The sequence below is a fragment of the Ictidomys tridecemlineatus genome, chromosome 2 (assembly GCF_052094955.1).
Source record: "Ictidomys tridecemlineatus isolate mIctTri1 chromosome 2, mIctTri1.hap1, whole genome shotgun sequence".
Classification (NCBI taxonomy): Eukaryota; Metazoa; Chordata; class Mammalia; order Rodentia; family Sciuridae; genus Ictidomys; species Ictidomys tridecemlineatus.
Window position 1 is genome coordinate 114,238,722 of NC_135478.1, and position 18,795 is coordinate 114,257,516.

General features: G+C 40.3%; 1 pseudogene; it reads left to right on the forward strand.

The window, feature by feature from the left end:
- LOC101957511 (partitioning defective 6 homolog beta-like) overlaps positions 1-12,659 on the forward strand; it is a 44,672-nt pseudogene extending 32,013 nt beyond the window's left edge.
- Positions 12,660-18,795: the final 6,136 nt, after the last annotated feature.

Consider the following 18,795-nt stretch of genomic DNA (forward strand, 5'->3'; position numbering starts at 1 on the left):
ATTTGTTAGTTGTTCTAAAGAGCTGGGCATTAGGGTTTGAATTATCCCAATAAACTTCTTAAATGGTAATGACCTGAAAATTTAATTTTTCCAAGATGTCTCTGCCTTTCCTGTGGGCCCATGAAACAATGGATCACTCACACAGGCTTTTCTATGGTCAGAGTTTATGCACAAAGCCTTTCTTGCTCACAAAACCTGGAATAACTCTTTCTATAATGACACTCCAGTACTGTGGGTCCACAGGTAACTAAAGCTTCTGAAAGTATTGCTTTCAAATAAGAAAGTCTAAATTCTAGGACATTCAAAGTGGAAAAGCTGCCATCCATCAACTTTGGATTAAAAGGCTTTGGATTCAATTATTTTTTTCCATGGATGGTTGCTCTGCAAAGCTCTTCATAGAGGTCAGACTGGAAGAAGATCCAGTCATCTGCCATACTGACCCTCAGATGTTCCAGATCACCAATAATTTTCAACCTTTTATCTTCTGTTAAATAATACCATATAATGTGGTTAGAGAAGTATCAGGCTTCAAATGAAAGCATCCTTATGATTATTGTTTTCAGCAGGAAGCTGAGTAGGAGTCCTCAGGGCTTCCTCAGTGACCTTGCCTTTTTGATAGTTAAGCAGCATCCCTGGGGGTTCCTCAACTATGAATGACTGTTAGGTAAAAGCATTCACATGAAACAGCTGATGTGGGGTGTTAATCAGCCTATTCTTGAAGAAGAAAGAATGCTCACAAGGAGTTAATGGCATGAAATTCAAAGGAGCACTTGCATAAATCTTTAGGCTCTAGTAGCCTTCTGTAGTAGGCTCCCTGGATGTATGAAAATTAAGTGTCCTGGTACAAGTTGGCAGGGTAAAAGTCAACCTCCACACCAGCTGAGCAACCTAGAGGTGATGGCAAAAGAGAGCTGCTCCTTGGCACTGCATTTCGTCCCTCTGTTCTCTATTGCATTTGGAAAATTTGATGTTTCTTTGAGGAAATGAGGGAATAGGTAGTGAATAAATATCTTAGTTTCTTCTGATGTGACTTAGGAGCCCTAGCAGGAATTTAAAAGGCTGGCTCATGTGTATCAGTGTACATTCAGTCACAACTCTTATGAAATGTTTTCATACTAGTTTGTGCATTTGTTGGATGTTTTTTCAGTTATGCTGTATAGAGTTGTGTGTAGGAGGCTATTATCTCTTCTTATAAATGTTTCTGTGGAAATTGATGATTAGTCTTCTTAGTTTAAGGCATCAAACATGAATACATGTTTGGAACAATCCACATTTAAGCTAACTAAATCACAGGCATTAGGGATGTGAAATTTTAAAATGGCTAAAAAACAATTTAAGAAGATAAAGGATGTTGTATTTTAGAAATGATTTAGGATATATTTTTGGTGGGTCAAAAACTAGCATACATGCTTGTGGCTTAATAAATTTTTTCTGGTTTTCAAATTCAGGTTTGGCCTGTTTAAGTTCTACATTTATGTATATTTGTAGGGGTTTATGGTGTCTATTTATTTGGAGAGATATTATGCAGTAATGTCTTTCAAAATTGGCATTTTTGTTAATTCAGATACTTGGATAATGGTGATGTTGTGTAATGAAAACCTACACTCCTAGGCCTCATGACAGAAAAGCAAAATCAGCACGTGTCATCTGCTGTACACTGCAAGCAAAGGGAAATAGCTCAGAAGCTGCAAGTGCATTTAGGTCCCTTGGAAGTTGAATACTGTCAGTTCTTATCTTTGCTTAACTACTTCTCTCCCCATTAGTTCTTATTTATGGTATTTTGAAGCTGGTTAATTTACTGGTGTTTTTCAGGAGACTATTAACATTAATACAATTTCTTTCAGTGTCTATGAAAAGAATTTAGTTTTTCATTTCTAACTCCTTTCTGGTATTAGTGCTTCACAGAAAAGTCTTTAGCTCTTCCCCTTTTAAATATTCAGCTTTAAAATCTTTGTATATTTCCTCTCCTTGAGTGCTGTGCATGTGTAAAATTGACAAGAAGCACTGGATGAGTGTGTTTATCAAGTGAATTACAGGCACTTATTTCATTCATCACACAAACATTTTTGAAGCATCTTTGTGCCAGGGGCTGTGACATTCACATGAAATCTGTTTCCTCCAGACATTTCTGCAAGAAACTTTGGCACTGTCTCACTGTTCCTTGTGTCTGAGAGGCTAGAGTCAGGCCAAGAGGATGAACCATTATATTAAGCCAGATTGACCAAATATTTCTGCATCTAAATGTCAGTTTAAGGGATCCTTAAAAACTCAGGCAACAAGAGCTTCTGAATGGGGCCTGGATGCAGGGCAACAGCAGCAGCAGCAGCAGTGAGGCCTGGCTGGTGCAGAGGATGCACAGCTGAGGATGCTCCCTTGCTAAGCTTGCTCCTTCCCTCCCTCACACATGCTGAGTGACTCACTCCCATGGGCCCTCACTATAAAGCACAGCCACTACCCACCTCCTCTCAGCTTTTATTCTGCACAGATTCAAGCTATCAATGCTAGTGGCTTTCTATGAATGGAGGGGCAACCCACCAGAGTTTAGGTGAAGTTTTCCACAAAACATCCCACAACCCACTGAGCTGTATTGGATGTGTCACCACCCTCAGCTGTCAGCAACCGCCAGTCCTCGTGGCTGATGGGGACGTAGGGCAGTTTGCTAACTGGGCAAAATGCTGGGAGAGCCAGGGATGGAGAAGCAGGGTAGGAGGGGAATGTGGCTGGTGCTGGTGCTATACTGTGTGATCGTAGCATTCTCCTGCTGTCTTTCTTCCCTCCCCAGGGAAACTGGCCCTTTGGGGTTCATTGGGGGCATCAGGATGCAGGTGTTAGAGATCAGTGTACTGCGCCTCCTAGCGGCCTTAAATGGTGTTGCTGGCAAGCGGGCAATAGCGGGGACCAGGCCCTGGAATGAATGGGATCTCCCATAGATCAAATGGGCCTCGCCCCCAGCAGACCCACGCTCTATTCCAGTGTGAATAAGTGGGGGTCATGTGTGTTGTAAAGAACAATCCCCTGGAGATCAGTCCCTTGGGCTTCCATCTTATCATGACAGCTGAGTTGAGGCTTCTATCTTCCTCTGATTCAGCCAGGACTGGAAGCTTCTCTGCTTTCCCAAGCAGGGTGACGTTATAGTACTACCAGTCTGGACTGTGACATCCGCAGATAGCTGGAGAGCAGCTGGGATGTCATAGCAGCCAGTAAGCGGGACCCTTGGTGCCCAAGGCCCAGGCCCAAAAGACCCACAGGAGAGAGAAAGGAAGTGCAATCCCCTACAGGAGCTTGAAATCTTCAGGCCTTTGATCCAAAGTTGATGGATGCCATCCATTTCAACTTTGAATGTCATACTCCCAGGAGCATTGTTACCACAGCTTGGCATTTCATTGAGAAGATTAAAAAACAGAAAAACAAGATTTAGAGTGCGAGTGAATGTTGGAATGGAAGTAACTTTCTGGAAACTCATTTCAGTGCCATGATTCCCAATTGGAGTTGCAAAAAACTGGATCATATGATGGGTGAAAATTAAATGAGTTTTAAAAAATATTATTAATATTATTTTGGTACCACATATTGAATCCAGGGGCAATTATCCACTGAGCCATATGCCATGACATTGATATATTTATATTTACAGACAGGTTTACTTAGGGCCTCCCTAATTTGCTGAGGCTGGGTTTGAACTCCCTTCCAAATCCTCCTGCCTCAGCCTCCCCAATCCCTGAGAAGACAGGCCAGAACCACCACCAAATCTGCGCCTTTTATTTTGGCCATATATCTGCTGGTTAGTATGTTTGCTAGGGAATGCCCAGGAGGAAGAAGGGTTTGTCATGAAAAAATTATTTGTTGTTCTAGAGGGCTGGGGGTTAGGGTTTGAATTAACCCAACACTTTTAAGTCATAATGACCTGAAAATATATCCAGATGTCCCTGCCTCTCCTACTGCCCCATGCCACCAGAGATCACTAAAGGTTTTGTATGATCAGAGTTCAGCCACAGCAATTTCATTGCTTACGGAGACTGGGATGAATCTTTATATAATGACATACCCCATGACTGTGGGTCTTGACAGGTAACTAATATATCTGGCAGTAGTGCTTTCAAATATGAAAGTATAAATTCTTCAGACAGTGATTGGTTTTGTATAGGGATGGTTTTCCTCTTTTTCCACAGAGGTAAGACTGGAAGAGAACTAGTCACCTGGCCTACTGGACCTCTTCAGATATTCCAGATTATCAGTGCTTTTCAGCCTTTTCTCCTCTGTTGAATCACATCAACAGAATGTGGTTGGGAAAGTTGGAGGCTTAAGATGGAAGCATCCCTACAATCAGAGTTTTCAGCAGGAAGCTAGGGTAGGAATCCTCAGTGCTTCCTCAGGGAGCTTGACTTTTTTTGAAAATAGGCATCCCTGTGGGTAAGACAACTATCAGTAACTGATAGGTAACAACATTCACATGACAGAGCTTATTTGGGGTGTTAATCAGCCTATTCTTGAAGAAATGATGTTAACAAGGAACACATGGTGTAAAATTCAAAGGATTACATGCACTAATATTTGGATAGTCATAAGCTTCTGGTCCAGGCTCCTGGTTGTATGCAAATTAAGTGGCCTGTTAGAAGTTGGCAGGGTGAAATCAACATCCATATCAGCTGGAAACCTAGAGGTGATAACAAAATGGCACTTCATTTTCTTCCTCTATTCTGCTTAGCATTAGGAAGATGTGATGGTTCTTTGAGGAAATGAGGGAATAGGTGGTGAATAAATATCTTAGTTTCTTCTAATTTGACTCTGGAGCAATAGCAGGTATTTCAAAAGCTGGCTTATGTGTATCATTACACATCCAATCAGAACCCAGTGAAATCTGCAGGATGAACCAAATGGCCAGATATTTGTGCACCTAAAGGTCAGTTTAAGGGACTGTTGGAAACTCAGTCAAAGAGAGTTTCTGGGTTGGGCCCTGGTGCATGGTAGCGGCAGCTGTGGTGGGGCCTGGCTGGTGTTGGGGGTGCACAGAATGGGTATGCTGGCTTGCTAGCTTGCTAGCTTGCTCCTTTCCTCCTCACACATGCCCAGTGACTCAGTCCTGTCCTCACTAGGGAGCATTGCCACCACTCATGTCCCCTTAGATTTCATTCTGCAGGTTTGAGCTCTCACCTGTGTTGGCTTTCTATGAATGGAGATGCATCCCACCAGAGTTTGTGTGATGTTTTCAAGCTCACACTTCCCATCACCCATCGAGCTGCATTGGATGCGCCATTGCCCTCAGATATCAATAGCCACCACTCTGTGGTTGGTGGGGCCTTAGGCCAGTTCCCTGACTGGACAATACCTTGGGTGAGCCATGGCCTGGAGGATCATGGCTGGAGGTCAATGCCACTGGGGCCAGTGCTATGCTGGGTGATCCTCATGTCTCTCCCATACCCCTCTGTCTCTACCAGGTCCAGTGGACCTGTGGGGTCCCAACTGTCTGCAGCAGGATATGGGTATGGAAGTGTTCAGCATGCCTGATTTGGCCAATTGTGGACTGAGCCTCCTAGAGGCCCTGGAGGGTGTGCAGGCAGGCGGGCTTCAGTGGGGTCCTGGGTCTGGAAGGAGATGGTTCACCCATAGACTAGATGGGCCATGCCACCAACAGACCCTCAATTCATTTCCAGTGGGAGAAGAAGTTTCAAGCTTTTATTGAAAATAACAATGCCCCTGGGGCTTGGTAACTTGGTTTCTCTTCATATCATCACAGCTGACCTGGTGCTTGTCATGAATCTTTGTCGGAAGCAGCCAGAACCTGAAGCCTTTCTGGTTGCCTGGGAACAGTGATGTCACAATGCTGTCAGTCTGCCTTTCTGTGATATCAGGAGGTATCTGGAGAGTGGCCAGAATGTCACAGTGGGCACTAATCGGGACCGATGGCACCCAAGGCCCAGAAACACTCAATGTAGAGAGGAAGCAAGTGCAATTTCATATCAGAACATGGCATCTCCATGCTTTGAATCCAAAATTGCTCAATGTCAGCCTGTTTCACTTTGAATGTTGTAGTTGTCATGTGCTTTGCCATCATTTCACAGGAGATTTGTTTATGCTGTTTGAGCAGAATCAAAACCAGGGTAGCATGATTTTGATTGGAAGTGAATGATGGGAAGTTCAATGGAAGTGACTTTCTTGAAGCCAATATCAGAGTCATGATTCCAGAGGGGAATTGCAGTAAACAGGATCATCAGGAAAGCTGAAAATTTGGTATTTTTTTTATTTTTGGTAGCACTTATTGAACCCAGTGGCATCTATCCACTGAGCCATATCTTCTTCCCTTTGTATATTTATATTTACAGATTAGTGTTTAGGGTCTCACTAATTTGCTGAGGCTGGCTTTGAATTTGTGAACCTCCTGTTTCTGAACCACTGGTAACACAGGAAAGTGCCACCATTTCTGACATATTTTCTCATTTTAAAACAATAGGGTGTGTTAGATAGCTTCCTATTCCCATATTCAGTCTATAAAGAGGAAAACTTTAGTTTGTCTCAGAATGTTAGTGGTTTCACAGTCTATGGTTGGTAGGTCCTATTGGGTTGTGGCCAGGTAGAACATCAGAGCTAGAGCTCCTGGTAGAAGAAGCTGCTCACCCTGTGGCATTGAAGAAACAAAGAAAAGGGATGCTTGTCTTGAATCTTTGTCTGATTGTCCCCAAATCACCTTCAAGGGCATGTACCAATGACCTACCTTTCTCTCCCAGGACCACCTCTTAAAGGTGCCACTGTTGCACCTCCACCCACCCCATCCAGCCTAGGCAATTGAACCAAAATCACTCATGTGAATTTGGGGTAATGCGAAATACCATGCAGACATGGAATAACTTTTTATATGAGCTTCAGGATGGTTTCCCTGGCTCCCGGCCTCAGGCTCCAACTAGGGGGGGGCAAGAGAAAATTATGAGAGAGAGGGGGAACACATTCTGGAGTTGGATTTTATTGGGGAATGCTGTGTCTTAAAACATTCTGACAAAGGGCATTGGGTAGGATTACAAAGGAACAGGTGAGTGTAACTCAACCCTACCAGGCAACACCTACTCCTGGAGCCATGCCTCATTATCCCAGCAGAGGTAAAGCCCAAGTTATTGCAGAGTGCAATAGTTCAGTATCTCTTGCTCAGGACTTAAGGTCGTGTATTTGCAGCGTGGATCTCGTCATGCCACCACCTCCTAATATTTCCACAGGCTTGGATAAAGTCTTTTCCACACATCAGTCTTTGTGGACACTTGTCTATACCATAGCAGTAGAAATAAGTTCAAGAGATTCATTGCACCAGATGGTGACCACAGTGGACAACCACATGCAGCAGCCTCCACTTATCCTTGAGTTATACATTCCAGGACTGCAAAGCTGCGATCATGGAAAGGACCAAATCTTTGCATAGACAAATGTTTTCTCCTGTACATACACATAAATGATAAGGTTTGATTTATACATTAGGTGCAGTCGGAGATCAACATCAGCAATAATAAAATGAACAAATGTAACAAGTCATTGTAATAAGAGTGGTTTATTTCTGGAAATTTTCATTTCATATCTTTGTGATTGATCATGGGTAACTGAAACCATGGAATACAAAGCCATGGATAAGTGGGAGGGGGCGGCAAGTGTATTGTATTTTTTTTTAAATTTTTTTTGGTACCAAGGATTGAATACATGGATGCTTAAACACTGAGCCACATTCCAACTCTTTTTATTTTATATTTTGAGACAGGTTCTTACTAAATTGCTCAAGGCCTTGCTAAGTTTCTGAGGCTGGCCTCAAACTTTTGAACATCAGCTTTAACCTCCTCAGCCACTGGGATTATAGGCATGCACTAGCCTGCCCAGATTACTGTATTGTATTCTTAAAATTTGTGAAGAAACTAGAATTTAAGTGCTCTCACCAATAAAAATTAAGTGCAAGATGGAATGCATACATTAACAAGTTTGATTTAGTTTCCATGTATAGATTCATTTCTGAATAACACGTTATGATTTTGATCTGTCCATTAAAAATAATAATAAGATAAAATGAGAGGGAAAGCATGTGTACCCTAAGAGTGGCTTTGGGCATCCCAGCTATAGGGCTCACTGTAGGGCAGACCCCTTTGAACTTATCTACTGTTTCAGCTATTCAGTTTGGACCTTTTTAGCAGCCAACTCCATTTGACTTTCCCCCAGTTGGGTATAATCAACTGAAACCCTTGTCACTTGCTGTAAGCAATGCCTCCAGGGACCCTGGGAAGAAAGAGGGCCAGGGACCCAGTTATGGTATGTGGGGGCGAGGGGTGCCTGGGGAACAGGAAAGTCAGGGGTGAAAATGGCAGAATACAAACCAAGACATTTGGAAAATGGTGTATCACCCTCAACTCCTGCCCACAATCCCCAAATGACAAAAGGTCTACAGACCTTTATACTTTAACCTTTATTAAATATGTTGACCCAGGAGAGTCTAGGAAGTTAAACTGCTCCATGTCTTTGAGGAGTCTTTGGTGGTAAAATACGGAAAACCCAACTCAAAGTGGTGTTAAAAACAAAACAAACCAACCAACAACAAAGGAACAAAAGGCTGGAGAGGAATTCATTGGCTTCTATGACTGCAAAGTTATTGTTCAAAGTAAGCTTCAAGTACAGTTTGATCCAGAGTCTTCTTTCATGAGAAGAAAGAAGCCTCCTTCTGCACCATCAGGTTACAGAACACCTTTCAATAACTCATACTTAAAAGAAAAAAAATTTTCTATTTCTCAGCATAATTTCCTTTTGTATCATGAGCCTAACTGGGTCCCATGACTTCTGTACCAATGTTTGTATCAGGAGAATGGAAAGCGTTGATGAATTTCTTTAATCAAAGTTTGGGAGACATCCCTGCAAAGGTAACAGGGTATTCTGATAAAGTTACCAGGGAATATCACGATTGACTATCACAAGGAAAAGACATTCATAATTATGTGAGAAAAGCATAGGGTAGAAAGTAAAGGCACAGTGAAATAATTAGCACATAAAATGTGTCTACGATATGGACTCACTGATGTCTGCCTCATTCTGAGTACATGAAGAAAAGACCTAGGACAAAGCTACATCAAGGTGTTCCTTTGGGATTTCCCTAACTGGTAAGATACTTCCATTTTCAACTTTGTTACACAGCTGCATCAACTAACCACTTCACACTGTTAATACAGAACTTTAATTACTGGGCAAAGAAAAGCCTTTATAGTTTTGCCAACTTAAAAAAAAGGCATTTGCTCTTAAAAAAACAATTAGGAGGGGCTGGAGCTGGAGTTCAGTGGCAGAGCACTTGCCTAGCATGTATGAGCCACTGGGTTCAATCCTTAGCACCACATAAAGATAAATAAATAAAATAAAGGCATGCTGTCCATCTACAACTACAAAAATAAAAATAAAAAACAACATTGAGGATGTTGATGATATGACCATGATATCAATTCCAAATAACTGTCTTGAAGCTGCCCCTTTTTGGTCCTTTAAATCTCATATGCCTCTCAAAGCAAAGTTGAGTTGAAAGGCTCTGGCGGGGAAGATGTGTTCTTTTGAACAGTCCCATTGTTCATCCAATTCATGTTTATTGAGCACTTACTATGAGATGAGGAGGCCACTAGGCTATAGGGGAGCCCTTTCTTGGAGTGAGTGTTTTATTCAATGTCAAGGTTGAGTTTCCTGGACCATCACCACACCCACCCAAGAAAGGGGAAAGAAGAGTGGCTGGCATGTGCGGAGGAGTTCTTACATCCTGTCAGGGTTTGGCATGTATCAAAACTTATTTGAATCCTAATGGATAAGTGCTATCTATATTTTACAGATGTAAAAAATGGGAGCTCAGAGAGACCAGATAATTTGCCCAAGGACACACAGCAATGTTGTGCCAGAGTTATAGCCTATGGCTCCAATCATAAGATCACATTCTTTCAGTGATGGTGGCAATGACAGTCAATCAGGAAATATGGCAAATAAGAAACAACAAAGAGATAATATGATGTCAAGACCTGGAAAGTTTTGAGAAAAAAAAAAGGTGAGAAGCAGGAGGTGATAGATGGGTTCAGGAGCAGCACCTTCAATGAGTGAAACATTTAGGCCAAGGCTGGATGAAAGAGCAAATATGTGGGTTAGAATGGACCCCAAGCAGGGTCAGGGGAGAAGGCCAAGGTGCCAAGAGGTAAGATGAAGAGGTCACCAGAGGGGCTGGGGTTGTGCCTCAGTGGTAGAGTGCTCGCCTAGCATGCATGTGGCACTGGGTTCGATCCTCAGCACTGCAACAATGTAAAATAAGGATACTGTGTCCACATAAAACTTAAGAATAAATAATTTAAAAAGAGGTCACCAGAGCACTCAGGGCCATGGAGGACTCAGAAATACCCCAGACTGTTCACCATTCAGGGATTTTGTGCAAGGCCCATGTGATCACAAGCCTGGTGGTCTCATGAGTGGAGAACAGGCCTGTGGGGGCAAATCGAAGTGTCTACTTTACCAGTCCAAGCGAGAGATGGGTGTGGCTTAGATGGGTATAAAAAAGGAGACCCTTTCCAATAACAAAACAATGTAATTTAACAAAGTAGAACCTGTTTATGTTTTAATAGATTCAGACAAACTGATTTTGGATGTACCTTCTTCCTTTTGACATTCATAGGACAATGAGCAGAGATGAAGTCTCCTTGACCACCCAGTTACAGATGAGAAGACTGAAGGTCAGAGAGGCCAGGAACCTTGCTTAAGTTCACATAATAAATTGTCCATATTCACACATGTGGGAAGTGGCAGGGCCTGGGTGTGAACTCTGACAACCAACTCCCAGGCTCATATAACCACCATCATAGTACCCTGATCCCCCAGTTGACAAAAAAGTGTTTCATTAAGTGACAAATCTATGAATGACATTTCTGAGGGCCTATCCTATTCCATGTGGCCCTGAAGGGCACAGATTTTAGCAGTCAGAATTCTGCATAGCTGAAACTTGCTGTGGGAATGTGGTAGAGAGTTTCCTGTCCCTGGAAGCAACCAAGCAGGAATTAATCACTGCAAACATATAGATTTCAAGCTTTTAATAGAGATTTAACTAAATTATATGTATTACCCCTCCAACCTTAATATCCTGGGCATGGGACAGCCATTTATTCATATAGTGATTTGATCAATTATTAAGCTTCTACTGTATACCAGCCTTTGGGTTAAATGCAAAGTCACCAAAGAGGAAAAGGTCAATATGGTAGAGCTCACAGTAAAAATGACATTGAATGAATTTGCCAGTATTGCTCTCTTATGAGAAGTGGTGCCTATAGCTCAGAGATGTTCATATCTATTGGCTTTATTAAACTTTTGCAAGAAAGTGTTAGCGTTCTCATGAAGCACAGAGGGAGGGATTCACATCCCTGCTTGCCCTGCAGCCAGTCATACCCTGGATCCTGCCAGGTGAGCAGCTTGCCAAGTCTAGCTGAGCTTGTCCTGCCCAAGCAGCAGCTGCTCCATCTGCAGGTGCCTATGACATGGTGTCCAGGGTCCCATCCCTGCTTGAGCCCACTGGCTGTGTGCTAGCCCTCTGTTCTCCTGAGTGGTGGCCAGCCTGAAGAGCTTCATAGGGCTGTGCCTCAGCCTGAACAGAGTCCACCAGCACTGGGCAAGCAGTAGCTGCCTGGGCACCATAGAGGTGAAGAGTAAGTTTGGAGCTGAGTTTCATCAATTTTTGCTGGAAAGATCAAAACCTATAAATTTGTTCACAAGATAGTCATTGCAGACATCTAGGGAGACTTGCTGCCTATGACAATTATCACAAATCTATGTCAATAGCCAATCCACTGTTTAGGATTTTTATACAAAAGAAAGCAGCAGCAGACTACAGTGCCCTCAGTACAAACATGCTGATAACGATGAAGAATGTTTTAATTAATGTGTTCAGTCCAGATAACCACAGAAAAAAGCTATGCATTAGTATGCCCCAGGATATCAGGCCTCTGTCTTCCATCATAGAAATGGATATGCTCCCAGAAACACACGATCAGGCTTGTGTTTACAAATATGGCATTGGGAAATGCCCTGGTTTCTACATCTAGGATGGCTCAAGTGTCAGAGTAACACTACACCACCTAGAGAAGGTCCCTGGGATCTTTATATCCAGGATCCTCTCAGTATATCTGGCTCAAAGCACAGGACTGTTAACTGTAAATGATGACATTTTTAGAAGTTAATGGTATGAAATTTTCAGGGAATAGTATTGACCAAGTAACAGATTGTTGACTGCAAACAGCTGCAACCTCATCATAACAGTGAGACCAGCAAACCAGAAGAATAATGTTGTTAGGAAAAGTTGGACTTCCAGTAGCTCTGGCCAGTCTACCAATAATAGCCTTCTTAGCTATCCACAGCAGACAAAACCAAGCTTTGAGTGAAAAGTGATGAAGACAGTGATGAAGAGGACATTATTTTTGAAGACAACGGAGCACAACAAGAAATTCCAAAGGCATTTCCTGAGGTGGAGATCCTGGAATCCTTAAGACAAATAGAACTCAGTTTTGAGTCTGGGCAATATGGTTTTATTTCTTCTCATGAATTAGAGCTTAGCACCCATAGAAAGTGACATAAACACAGAACTTGAAAAACAAGCTTCAGATCAAAAACTCTTAGAAGAAGATGGAACAATTATATCATTATGAAACCATCGATTGAATGTTTTCTGAATGTTGAGGAGGCTGTGGGGACTCTAATTTGGCAGTAATTGAAGCATTTATACCTCTGAACCACTGATGTGGGATAATCATGGGAAACAATAATGCAAGCTTGCAGGACACGGTGGCCCACCCCTGGAATCCCAGTGCCTCGGGAGGCTGAGGCAGGAGGATTGCAAATTCAAAGCCAGCCCCAGCAAAAGTGAGGCCCCAAGCAACTCAGTGAGACCCTTCCTAAAAGGGTAAAAATACAAAATAGGGCTTGGGATGTGGCTCAGTGGCCAAGTGCCCCTGATCTCAATCCCTGGTATCCCCCGCAAAACAGCAAATTTAATCTGTTATTAAAATAGGTCAAAAACTGTTAATGTAACTTTTGTGGCTCAGAGGTAAATTTAGGTCGAAAACATAGGGAAGTTGCTTGTGAAATTATGTACTGTTGCTATATTTTCTAGAAAAACTTATTTTGAGCACATTCCTATACACGTGTGAGGGGATTGAATCATTTCTGTTTGAAGTGGTGAGAGAGAGGGTTTTTTTTTGTTGTTGTTACATATGGATTTCCAGTTTTCCCAGCACCATTTGTTGAAGAGCTTTCTCCAATGTACATTTTTGGTGCCTTTGTTTAATATAAGATTACTGAAGTTATGTGGGTTAGACTCTGTGTCCTCTATTCTGTACCTTTGGGTCTTCAGGTCTATTTTGGTACCAATACCATACTGTTTTAGATACTATTGCTCTGTAGTACAGTTTTATGTCTGAAATAGTATTGACACCAGCTTCATTCTTCTTGCTAAGGATTACTTTGGCTCTTCTGGGTCTCTTTTTTTCTGATGAATGTCATGACTGCCTTTTCTATTTCTATAAGGAATGTTATTGGGATATTGATTGAAATTGCATTGAATCTGTATAGTGCTTTTGGTAGTTTGGTCATTTTAACAGTATTAATTCTGCTTATCCAAGAACAAGGTTGTTGGAGTGATCAATTTTTGCCTGTATCTGATCACATTCTTTAAATCCCAAATCATTTTAGTAATGTATATTCTGAACTCCTTCTCTGACATTTCACTTATTGGGATATCTATGGATTCTATTGCTATAGTATCTTGGTTTGTTTGGGGCACTCTCCTCCCTTGTATTTTAATGATGTCTATGTGTCTTCCTCTCTTGCAATGTCGATCTGAGGTATTACAACTTCTGCCTTATTGTCTTATAGTGTCCCTATAGGTTACCAATACCTTGTTTTTAGGGGAGAGATCAATATTACAGCACTCAATGTACCCACCTGTGCAGCTACATATCAGCTTCTATTTTTACATTTACAGTTTTGTCACTATAATCAGAAATTTCTGTTATCTTCTACCATACAGTCAATAGGTTTGTGTAATGGTTTACAATTTCTAATGGTAGAAAGAGGGACTGGGGTGTTGCTGAGATGTTTATGAGATAGGATGTGAGAATATGGAGGTATTAGATTATATGACTTGTGAGAGGGTAATCATGAGAAGTTGACCATTAGTAGAAGAAAAAAGAGATAGGCAACCCTATGCAAGACTCCCTGTTACCTGTTAGGACCCTAGTAGAGAAACCCCTGGTGCAGCCAGGCAACAGGGACTTTGGTGATGTCTTACCAGGTCCTTATTTTTTCTCTTGATGGAAACAGAAATATTCCAGTTTCATGGTGATGTTACCCTCAAGCCTGTATATTTCCTGATGTTGGGCTGTGGAGAAACTTTGGTGAATAAGGAACCCCAGAATGGGGTGGCTCTGCCCTGGAACTCTGGGCTTCAGTTGCATGGGGGTGCAGGCCTTAGTTTTCTTCTTGATGACTGCTAGTCTAACTGGTTTGAGATGCAATATCAGTATGGTCTTGATTTGCATTTCCCTAATTGTTAATGATGAACATTTTTTATATATATTTGTTAGCCATTTGTGTTTCTTCTTTTTCTTTTTAAGTGGGTTATTTGGTTTTTTTTTAGTTTTTTTAAAAATATATTCTACTTTTTAATCCTCTGCCATAAGACTAGCTAGCAAAGATTTTCTCTCATTCTACGGGCTCCCTCTTCCCATTCTTAATTGTTTCCTTTGCTCTGTGGAAGCTTTTAAATTTCATCCCATCCAGTTTAGTAACTTTTGGCATTATTTTCTGAGATTTAGGAGTCCTATTGAGAAAGTCATTGCCTGTGCCTGTAAGCAGAAGTATTATTGACCCTATGTTTTCTTCTAGGAGTTCCATAGTATCTGTTATAATTTCTACGTTTTTGATCCATTTTGAATTGATAATATATTATATAAGAATTCAAACTAATAAAATAGAGCTATGTATATGAAAATTCTATATTTTTTTGAAAAACATTTTGAGAACAATTTATTCCTCATCAACCTGCCAGACACAGTAAATAGCCCTCCTTTTAAGACTGACAGTGTGTGTCCCTCTGAGTGTCCAGTGTAAAAATTTTTCCATGGAAGTAATTTTTTAAATTTAATTTAACTCAATTTATTTAAACAGGGCTTCTCTGTGTTGACCAGGCTGGCCTTGAACTTGTGACAGGTCCTCCTGTCACAGAATCCATTGGGATTACAAATGTAGGCCACCCAACTCAGCTTGGATATATTTTTTTTCAGTGCTGAGGATTGTATTCAGGGCCTTATGCATATTGAGGTGAGGATTCTGCCACTGAGCTAAATTTCTAAATTGCTAATCCCTGGAAATAAATATATATATATGGATGTGTGTATACTATGTATGTATATACAGATATGTATTTTTTCTTTTTTCCTAATACTGGAGATTGAACCTATAGGTACTTTACAACTAAGCAACATTTCCAGCTTTTCCTATTTTTTTTTAATTTTGAGAAAAGGACTCACTAAGTTGCCAGGCTGGCTTCTAACTTGCAGTCCTCCTGCTTAAGATTCCCAAATTATGGGGATTACAGGCATGTGCTCCCACATCTAGCTGGCTGCATATTTTTAAAGCATGGAAGACAGATTCTGTTTTCTAGAAATCCCAATCCTAGAACTTTTCAGGTCCATTCCAAGTATATTATCAATCCCAGTGATTATCTCTGCAAAACTCATGGTTGATCTCTCAGCTGGCCTTTGGACCTTCCTCTAACCCAGGTGTCTACAAGTCAGTGTTCCTTTCAAGAAGATTTGCTTGGGCCAGGCACAGTGGTACATGCCTGTAATTCCAGACACTTGAGAGGCTGAGGCAGGAGGAATGAAAATTTGAGGCCAGCCTCAGCAATTTAGTGAGATCCTAAGTAAGTTAGCAAGGCCTTATCTCAAAAACAAAAATAAAAATAAAAATAAAAATGGTTGGGGATGTGGCTCAGTGGAAAGCACCCCTGGGTCAATCCCTGGTATAAAAAACAAATTAAAAAAACCCCTGCTTTTATAGATGACCTATAACACTATAGGCAGCAACTCTGAGATGTCCAATGGCAGCCTCAGTTCAGCTCCTATCAAATGAAAGAAATTCTATTACCCTTTTTGCTGGGTGTCATGGCTAATGCCTATAATCTCAGCTACTCAGGAGCCTAAGATAGGAGGATCCCAAGTTTGAGGCCAGCCTGGGCAATTTAGTGTGACCTTATTATAAAATTAATAAATAAAAATGGCTGTGGTTGTATCTCAGTGGTAAAATACCCTTGGTTCAATCACCAGCACCAGGGAGAAAATTAAGAAATTCTGTTACTTTGCCTGATTGATCATTTACCTGGAAGCTTATATAAATTTAGGATAGATGTTAAACTATTAACAGCACAAGTTTTTCATAATCTCTTAGCATATTTCACATAAAGTATCTACCCAATGCTGGTTCATGTTTCTGAGGGCCTCTGATAAAATTCCAAAACAAAAAGTTAATATAGTTACCATAAAATGATAATAATTTATTATAAACCATAAAGAACTAGAAGAGAGGGGCTGGGGTTTACTGCAGTGCTAGAGTACTTTACTAGCATGCCCAAGGCCCTTTTCACTTTTTAAATTTTGAGTGAGCATCTCCCTTAGTTACTTAGGGCTTGCTAAATTGCTGAGGCTGACCTTCAAATTTGCAATTCTCCTACCCCAGCCTCCTGAGTTGCTGAGACTACAGGCATGTGCCATTGTGCCTGGCAAGACACCACTTTTTTTTGTTTTGTTTTAAAAACAACAACATTAATTTTTGCTCTGTGACAGATTTTTATTAAGAGCATGAGAAGACAAGAAACAGTGGGGAAAAGACTTGTGTGCCACATGTTTCACAAACAGCTGGTATGTTGGCTACAGAAAGAACTATTTTCATGTTTCCATTTTAATTTGATGTTTCTAAGTGTTCAAAAATCTAGATTCTTGAATCAATTATCTCTGATAAGACCATGCACAGCAATTCAGTGTGAAAGCAGCCACTTCTCCACTTCAGTGTTGTGTGTATATATATATATATATATATATTGTGTGTATATATATATATGATTGACAGGAAATTGGATGGCATGCACTTCATTGAAATATGTCATCTCTTTGCAAATACAACAACATGTGGGGTAGTTTCTACTTTACCTGGAAGTCAATTACTTGCAGGCAAATATAATAACTGCTTATTTTGTTTTTCACATGAGGATTATGGAACTTAAAATTTTAGCTGCCAATTTTTATTCAACTACCCCACAAATAAGAACAAATGACAGTCTGCAAATTTTGGAGGGTTAAGATAGTAGATAGTATTGGTTATCTTTAGCAAGTTAAACTATTGATTCAGAACAGGCCAACTTTTTCCTTTAAGTAAATCTCTTTGTGACTTTCCTCTAATTTTGTTAGATTGAGTTCCAGAAGAACAGGAGAAAATTTTAAAAGTAAAAATTCTGAAGTATTATGTAGTATTATACAAATATTTGCTAGTTGTAGAGACTAAAAACAGTTGATCTGCTAAATGGAAATGAAGAAGATTTTGATGGCAATATGTAACACCAAAACGTTTCTCACCAAAGCAAATTATACAAAAATCTTTGCAGGCTAAGTTTCAAGATATGGTTAACATTAATATTGCATGCAACTTGTTTTCCATAGGTAGCAATTTGCTATGAATATCCCTCCAGAGCAAAGTAGTTAGATTGTTCTCTTTAATAGCTTCATAGTAATCTATGTTATAGATATTCCAGAATTCATTCAATCTCCATTTGATATTTCTATCAAATGGAGATTTTTGTAAGTTTCCTGGTTTTCACCTCTAGAAGTAATGCTACAGTAAATCTTTAAATGTACCAACTAGTGCTTATTTCTATAGGATAGATATATATACAAGTGGAGTTACTGAGGCAAGGGTTATATGTTTTTCAATTTTTAATGGTTATTGTCAGTCTGATTTCCAAAAAAGAATTTAGCAATAGCCACTCCAATACCAACATAGGAAAGTGATTTTTTTTCTCATCCTTGCTGGTACAGAATACCAGAACTTTAAATTTTTTTATAAATGTTTTGTCAATCTGAAGGATAAGAAAAATGACATCTTTGTTGTTTTAATTTAGATGAGCATTATATCATAGATTTATTGACCATTTGGATTCCATCTTTGAATTTCCTTCTCTATTGGGTTAAGTTGGGCTTAGTCATTATGTATATTATGGGTATTTTTCCAGCTCTCATTTGTATTTTGACTTTGTTTACCATTGACTTTTGTCAAAAGATATTTTTAAAATTAAAAAAATATATTGCATGTTTTTTCATGTCAAATACAAGGTCCTAGCTGAGTACAGTGGTGTATGCCTGTAATCTCAGCAGCATGGGAAGCTGAGACAGGAGGATCACAAGTTTGTGGCCAGCCTCAGCAACTTAGCAAGTTTCTAAACAACTTAGTGAGACCCTGTCTTAAAATTAAAAATTAAAGGGGTTGAGTATGTATCTCAGTGGTAAAGCACTCTGGGTTCAATCCCCAGTACCTCCTCCAAATGTACACACATATAGTCCAAGAGTTATAAAATAAGTTCATGCATTTTACCTCTAAGAATATCATATACAAGATAAATCCCCATAAGTACTTGTGGTAGCATTTTAGTTGGAAACATTCTTATATATAAAAGCAATCCAGTTTCTCTGCTGTTAAGTATATAAAGAAATTTCAGAGGTTATGGAGAAAAAATCA